General features: G+C 50.9%; 1 long non-coding RNA gene across 1 annotated transcript; it reads right to left on the bottom strand.

Annotated features, from left to right (window-relative positions):
* Positions 1-215: 215 nt before the first annotated feature.
* Positions 216-8,236, bottom strand: LOC309435412. The gene is made up of 4 exons (XR_014183163.1): positions 7,667-8,236; positions 7,297-7,421; positions 2,385-2,437; positions 216-648 (listed from the first exon to the last, which is right to left on the bottom strand). It is a non-coding gene; the product is annotated as an uncharacterized lncRNA (long non-coding RNA).
* Positions 8,237-8,454: the final 218 nt, after the last annotated feature.

Raw genomic sequence — 8,454 nt, 5'->3', positions numbered from 1 at the left:
ATGGGTTCCTGCAGTTTCCTTGGACAGATTTGCCTGTTTTTTTACCCATTCCTCCTGCTCCACCTTCATATCTCATACTTGCAGGGGTGCTTAGAGCCAAACACTTTATTAGCACAAGAAATACGGGTTGTAACACAGTGCTGGACACCTTCATGCCCATGTTCTCCCATCGAGCAAGATGGATGGAGGTCCCAGGAGCCCTGGGTTTCTCCTTTGCAAATGGCTTCATCTCTACATCTCGGGTTCTCTCCGTTACCCTCATGTCCTTCAGCTTACTCACACCACCGGCCAGGGAGAGACTGTCATCACTTGCGATGAACCGGAGATCTCCATCAGCCAATTTATTATTTGTTTTCTTCCATTAATTCAAGCTTAGCATGGGGCTTTCCAGAGTGTGAGATCTTTGTGCCTGATGACAACGCACCTGGGAGTGGTGCGAAGCCACCAGGTTGCCAACAGCTCCAAGGTGGCCCCAAACCCCTAATGCTGGTCACACCAGGCTTGTGCCTCGTTAGGCTTGGGGAGGAAACAGCCAAGGGGAATTTCTGCAGCAAAAACTCTTCTCTCCATCCATCTCTTCTTTTCTGGCCCTAGGAGGCAGACACATCCCCCTGTACCCAACCACGTCTGCAGATGCCTGTTGCTGAGCTGGACATGAGAGAGGGAAATCTTTGTAATAAAAAAGCCTGTTTAAATAACACATTATATTATCAGCTTTGTTATTTTCTCTTTAAGCTGCTGAGCACAAGAAGTCAAGATGCATTTCTGCACACGCATGGGCTGGATGCATCTTTTGGGAAGAAGGTGGCAATCATCAAACCATGGTTAGCAAATGCAAGCAAGTCCTCACCCCAGCTTGACTCTCCTGTAAGGGAATATCTGTGATCCTCAAGAAGCACAGCGCAGGGGACAGAGCTGGGGCGTCTGCAGGGCTCAGCACCGGTCTACTTGTTTACAAGCTCTAAAAATAATTTCACTGCTCAGTGCCCTTTCCTGAGAATTACAAGCAAGATTCTGCCGAAGGACCGAGTCACTATGGGGTAACGTAGGAGCCCAAAACCCTGGTCTGCTCTGCACATCGTTTGGCAGAAAGCACAATTGCTGTTGCATTTCAGGGCAATTCTGACATGCCCACACATCTTCCGGACAAACTACAAAGCGGGATTTTAGAGAAGGCAGCAATGTCCCTTGTGGGTTACAAAATCTGATGGGGGACGGCCCACACTTCCCACTTCTACTCTTAGCGATGGGTCGGCACTTCTGCAGCCTCCATGTAGGTTTGGGATGGGGATGTCAGCTGTGGTTGGGGAACCTTCATTTCTCTTTGGGTTAGGGTCTCTGCTCCCAAGGAACAAGCGACAGGATGAGTGGAAACGGCCTCAAGTTGCACCAGGGGAGGTTGAGGTTGGATGTGGGGAACAATTTCTTCCCCAAAGGGCTGTGGGGCATTGGAACAGGCTGCCCAGGGCAGTGCTGGAGTCACCATCCCTGGAGGGCTGGACAGACGGACATGAGGTTCTCAGGACATGGGGCAGGGACAGGGGTGGGGGAACGGTTGGACTTGATGATCTTGAGGGTCTCTTCCAACCAGCTTCCCTTGTTTTGCTGCTCCGCTCATTTCCAGCTCCCTGCAAATTTTGCTAGCAATGACCCTCTATTTTCTTCTTCATGCCTCAATAAATATATTAAAGGGGTTTGGCTAAACAGCAGGTCCCTTCCAGCTCCCACCAGGAGCAGCTGGTACCTCCACTCCCAGCTCTTTCCTTGCACAAGGTAGGCTTGAAAAGCCCATTTGTAACACAGGTTTTGTGGGCAAGCTCTGAAAGCACTTAGAAAAATTGGGATGCAAAGCTCAACTTAATGAAGTTATTTTGCATCTCTGCTGCAACAGCAACAGCTGAATTCAGGATTGGAGATCCTGGCCTCACATCAGGGCGCAAACTTATGGGAAAGCGCAGCCACATCCTAAGAGCAGACCCGGGAAATAAAAGCCAGCCTTGACGGGAGCAAGGTGCCGTCTTACATCTTGATTGCGTCTCATAACGAATACATTCACCCTTTGGCAAAAAATGAGGCTTTTTATCTTCATCTGCAAAGGAATCTGGCTGGCAGTTCGACACTGCCAGCATTGACCCATCTGCGATCCTGAATCAGGCTCCAAAAAACGGGGGATTGGCTTGCAAATATTAATAAAACTTGGATCCTTTTTATTTGCAATGGTGAAGATGAGATAATTCCTGGTTTTGATTTTTTCAAATAAAAACTGCGATTCTCCTACAAACTACTGAACAAACAGCGTGGACTCCAATGACATTGCCCACCACATCAGCCTCGTGGCAAGATCGTGAGCTGGCCAGGCTGGAGAAGCCGGCTGCACATCGCACCTTTCCCTGGAAGTCTGTAGAGCATCATCCCTGACGTTTGATCCAGAGTGTGCCTGTGGACCAGGAGAAGTGGACACGATTATCAGCCATCCCACAGCAAAAACCACAGTCCCCGTTCAATCCCCGCAGCCAGCTCAGCCCACCGATCTCTGTGTCTGCTGCACTGAGCCCAGCGCTGGGTCCTCAGCACAGGACACACATGGAGCTGCTGGAGAGGGGCCAGAGGAGCCCCAGGAATGATGCGAGGCTGGAACAGCTCTGCTGGGGGACAGGCTGAGAGAGTTGGGGTGTTCAGCTGGAGAAGAGAAGCTCCGGGGAGACCTTAGTGTGGCCTTTCAGTGCTTAAAAGGGGCTGAGAAGAAAGATGGGGACAGACTTTTGAGCAGAGCCTGTTGCAACAGGACAAGGGGTGATGGTTTTAAACTAAAGGAGGGAGATTCAGCATAGATATAAGAAATTGTTGCCCTGAGGGTGGTGAGAGCCTGGCCCAGGTTGGCCAGAGAGGTGGTGGCTGAACCATCCCTGGAGACATCCCAGGCCAGGCTGGACAGGGCTCTGAGCAACCTGAGCTGGTGAAGATGTCCCTGCTCATGGCAGGGGGGGCACTGGGGGAGCTGGGAAGGTCCCTTCAACCCAAACTATTCTGTGATTCTATGACACTCAGCCTTTATTTTTGGCATACATTGAAGGAGGAGTCAATGGATCCCATGTCAGCATGCCAGAGGTCTGAGCTAGAGTCAGTGAAGATTGAGCCCTCCCATCCCAGCAAGATGGACATGAAATGGGATGACATCTCTCCACCATACTGCATGGGGTATAACTAAGTTAAGCAAAATATATAATTCTATGACTCTATGAAAATCCAAACTTCTTCATGCCACAGCTTCACTTGGCACTGGTGAGTCTGCACTTCAAATCCTGGGGGCAGTTTTGGGCCCCTCACACCAAGAAAGGCCTTAAGGTGCTGGAGCGAGTTCAGAGGAGGGAACGGAGCTGGTGAGGGGCTGGAGCACAAGTGTGATGGGAGCGGCTGAGGGACCTGGGGGGTTCAGCTGGAGAACAGGAGCTGAGGGGAGACCTTCTGATCTCTGAACTGCCTGAAAGGAGCTTGGAGCCAGGGGGGTCGGGCTCTGCTCCCCAGGAACAAGCGCCAGGAGCAGAGGAAACGGCCTCAAGTTGCGCCAGGGGAGGTTGAGGTTGGATGTGGGGAACAATTTCTTCCCCAAAGGGCTGTGGGGCATTGGAACAGGCTGCCCAGGGCAGTGCTGGAGTCACCATCCCTGGAGGGTTGGACAGACGGACATGAGGTTCTCAGGACATGGGGCAGGGACAGGGGTGGGGAACGCTTGGACTCAATGGTCTTGAGGGTATTTTCCAACCAAAATGCTTCTATGATTTATTAATTAAAGCCCAAGAGAGCTTCTCCTGAAGGTCTCTTGAAGGTAACTGTGTTTGGAGGACGTTAAAGCAAAGCGTTCACCATGGTACAGTCCTGGAGATTGCTCTGCCCAATGCACCACCCGTGAAACAGCTTCGTTCAGGAGCTTTATCACATCTCGAGCTGCAAACACCGTCTGCAGAGGACATCACCCTGCATCTCCTGACTCATGCTCCAGGGAAAGGAAGGAGAAGCCTTTACATCTATCACCCTACAGTGATCTAAATACCACGGGAGAGAACAACCTGCAAGACTCGTGCTGGAGGCAAAGTAATTTCTTCCATCACCTTGAATGCCAAGTGTGTTCCTAAGCCCTTTGTGGAGCTGCAACAGGATCCGGTCATACCCTGTGAGAACATGAGCCAGCATTTGGTCTCCAGCATCTGAGAATGTCTGTTCCCCATGCAAACAGCCATAAATACTGCAGGCAGTGCGAGCTTTTGCATTAATCTGAGTGCTGGAGGACTTTCAAGAGCTCTAAAGCTGCACGTTTTGGGGTTTAAGGCAACGACTTATAAGACTTAAAAAGATAATTTACCTATGGAACCACATAGTCCAATCTGGAATGGGAAATCTGTCTGAGCATGTTGCCAATAGTTTACACTCAGTGATATAGAGAGGACAAGGAGTAAGAGATTCCCCTGCAGGGATGGAGACCAGTAATGAAATGAGAGGGGTGAAGAGAGGCTGGACAAAGCAAGGAGGGGGGACAGAGAGGAAAAAGGGGGAGCACAGTGCCCTGGGCCTGTCCATATCCCCCTTTGCCACTGCAGAACAACCCAGCTGCACCTCATGGCAAGTGACTGGCCAGGGCCAGCATGGTCACTGGGATGGCCACGAAGAGAAACGGCCGTGGCAAAACCCTGCCGGCTCCTCCAGAGAGGTGAGAAGCAGAGAAACAATCCCCAGCAGGCTGGGCAAGGCAGAGGTTTTGGCTTGGGATGATGGGATGAGAGGCTGGAGCCTTGCATGGGCTTAGGATACCCTCTGCAGGCCAGCGCGGAGCTCAGCACATCCCAAATCGCGGAATCACAGAATGGTTTGGATTGGAAAGGAACTTCAAAGTCACCAGTGCCAGCCCTGCCATGAGCAGGGACATCTTCACCAGCTCAGGTTGCTCAGAGCCCCGTCCAGCCTGGCCTGGGATGTCTCCAGGGATGGTTCAGCCACCACCTCTCTGGCCAACCTGGGCCAGGCTCTCACCACCCTCACTGTAATGAATTTCTTCCTTATGTCTAACCTAAACTTACCTTCTTTCACTTTAAAACCATTGCCCCTTGCAGGGGTTTGGATTGGAAGACAAGTTGGAGATACAGAAACCAAGTTCTGTCCAGGATGGGCTGGATGTGCAAGAGTAATTGGGCAGGATACCTGGCAGCCATCCTTTTCCATATCTGCTGTTGTTAGGGACCTCTGCACGGCAGCTTGTCCCACGGGTAGGGTCCCCACGACAAAGAGGATCCATGCACTGGTAGGATGAGAGAAAACAGCCTCAAGTTGCGCCAGGGGAGGTTGAGGTTGGATGTGGGGAACAATTTCTTCCCCAAAGGGCTGTGGGGCATTGGAACAGGCTGCCCAGGGCAGTGCTGGAGTCACCATCCCTGGAGGGTTGGACAGACGGACATGAGGTTCCCAGGACATGGGGCAGGACAGGGCTGGGGAACGGTTGGACTCGATGATCTTGAGCGTCTCTTCCAACCAAAATTATTATATGATATCCTTTTAATCATTCAACAGCTAAACTAGAGACTACTAAAGACATAAGTGTGGGTGAGGTAGGAAGTAAATTATAACATCTAGCAAGTTCCTGGCACATATTTAGAGGCTATTTCTTGGGCACAGATCTTCCCTTCGTCTTTCCAACTGCAGGTCTTCCAAGCAGGCCCAAAGGTTTAGGGCTTCACCTCCACCTCTGCAGCCACATTTTCTCTGCTGTCTTCCCAACATCTATGGTAGCCGAGAGCCTTCATCAGCACAGGACACACATGGAGCTGCTGGAGAGGGGCCAGAGGAGCCCCAGGAATGATCCGAAGCTGGAACAGCTCTGCTGGGGGACAGGCTGAGAGAGTTGGGGTGTTCAGCTGGAGAACAGAAGCTCCGGGGAGACCTTAGTGCGGCCTTTCTGGACTTAAAAGGGGCCGAGAAGAAAGATGGGGACAGACTTTTGAGCAGGGCCTGATGTGATAGGACAAGGGGTGATGGTTTTAAACTAAAGGAGGGGAGATTCAGCCTAGATATAAGAAATTGTTGCCCTGAGGGTGGTGAGAGCCTGGCCCAGGTTGGCCAGAGAGGTGGTGGATGAACCATCCCTGGAGACATCCCAGGCCAGGCTGGACGGGGCTCTGAGCAACCTGAGCTGGTGAAGATGTCCCTGCTCATGGCACTGGGGGAGCTTTGAAGGTCCCTTCCCACCCAAACCATTCTGTGATTCTATTATTAGAGAGGGACCTGACACTAAAATATGGTGAAAAAACAGATTGTTTTAGTGCCCCAGTAAACAGATGGAACATAGAAGAGAAGCACATAGATTTCCATAGCAACCAGTGCACAGTCTCGTGCCTCCTCTGATTTTCTCTGATTCACCTTTCCTACGCATAGACAACCCAAGGGTGCTGGTACGATCACTGACCCTGCTGGAAAGCCATGGCCTCCAAGGAGATGCGGTGAGCACATAATCGAGCCAGGCAGAAAGAGACCCCCCTGCACCGGCTCCTTTGCCAAAGGAAGCACCAAGGTCCTCTGGAGGGGGATTCGGAACCCAAATGCAAAAACGAAAAGTCAGTTCATCAAGCTGATTCAAGGTCCTGAGTGTAGAAACCTGCAAAGCCAAGTCATGTTCTCAGAGCCCTGAGTACAAAAGACATCACGGTGACATCAGCCCAAGCACTAACATCTGTGTTTCAGGCAACACACAGAAAGACAAAGCTCTGTAGGGCTTTAAAATAGTCACGCACAGACTTGATGCACCTTTGGTCCTCCCAGAAAAAAAAATAGGTAGGTAGGTAGGTAGGTAGGTAGGTAGATAGGTAGATAGATAGATAGATAGATAGATAGATAGATAGATAGATAGGTAGATAAGTAGGTAGATAAGTAGGTAGATAGATAAGTAGGTAGATAGATAAGTAGGTAGATAGATAAGTAGGTAGATAGATAGATAAGTAGGTAGGTAGATAAGTAGGTAGGTAGATAAGTAGGTAGGTAGATAAGTAGGTAGGTAGATAAGTAGGTAGGTAGATAAGTAGGTAGGTAGGTAGGTAGGTAGGTAGGTAGATAGATAGATAGATAGATAGATAGATAGATAGATAGATAAGTAGGTAGGTAGGTAGATAGATAGATAAGTAGGTAGGTAGGTAGATAGGTAGAGATAGAGAGATGATAGAGAGAGAGATAAAGAGATGATAGAGAGAGAGATAAACAGAGAGATAGAAAGTCACCCTGGCCAAACTGAAGGCTAAGAAAGAAGTTCTTGCCCACCTGAAGATGCATCTGGTAGAAAATAACGTCCTGGGAGAAGCCACTGAAGAAGACAGGCTGGAGAACACAGAGAATGAAGGGGCAGGAACCAGGAGCACCAAAGCTGGACCATGGCTTGGGCAGCCCTGTGAGAAGAAACACAATTTTGAGGTTTCTTTCTCTACTTATCATGGAGATACTTCATAGAAAGAAATATTTTTGCAGACAGGGTGGTAGGTAGGGGGAAGACATCCCAGCGGGACCGGACAAATCCCAGGCTTAAATTTCCAGAAGATAAATTCAGGTAAAAGTGTGAGATATTAAAAGATTGGGATGTATCATTTGGGAAGGTCCCCACTGCTGGAGATCTTCGAGAAGAGGCTGAAGGTACCTGTCAGCACACAGAGCTGATCTCACCCCGGATCGAAGCACAGGAGCAACCTGGATCGCTGTGTCCAGCCCTCTGAGGTTTAGTTCTGATGGTCAATGGGGCATCCACACCACCTGCCTCGCTGGGACACAAAACACCTCCCAACATCACACCTAAAGAACAGATGAACACACCAGGGGAGTGTTTCAAATGCCCTCAGGTTGCGCCAGGGGAGGTTGAGGTTGGATGCGGGGAACAATTTCTTCCCCAAAGGGCTGTGGGGCATTGGAACAGGCTGCCCAGGGCAGTGCTGGAGTCACCATCCCTGGAGGGGTGGACAGACGGACATGAGGTTCTCAGGACATGGGGTAGTGCCAGGGCTGGGGGAACGACTGGACTCCAGTTTGAGGGGCTTTTCCAACCAAAACGCCCAGAGAGCAGCAGTTTGCTGAAGGAGCACACACCCCCCGCAGTAATGGAGGGGGTGCAGGGCTCCTTCAGCACCAGGGAGCCTCCGCAAGGAGCCCATACCCAGCCATACACCCCATCACACCGTGTCTGAGCTCCCTGAGCGAAGCCGCCGGCACAACCAGCAGCTTCACGTCTACTGAGGAAACGATGGGGCCGCCCCTCTTTATATAAGCAGGCTACATTAATATTCAATGAGAAGGCGTGGTCAACGCGGGGCGGGGCCGACGCCGCTCAGCGCTCATTAACATGAAGCACAGAAAGGCCCCGCCCCCTCATGAATTATGTCTGTGGTGGGCGGGGCCGCGCGCCCCGACGCTCTGTCCCTTCAAAGTGTGAGA

Source organism: Streptopelia decaocto, assembly GCF_964273445.1.
Source record: "Streptopelia decaocto genome assembly, chromosome: 1".
Taxonomy (NCBI): domain Eukaryota; kingdom Metazoa; phylum Chordata; class Aves; order Columbiformes; family Columbidae; genus Streptopelia; species Streptopelia decaocto.
Note: the sequence above shows the minus strand (reverse complement) of the source record. Positions and strands in the feature narration are given on the sequence as shown.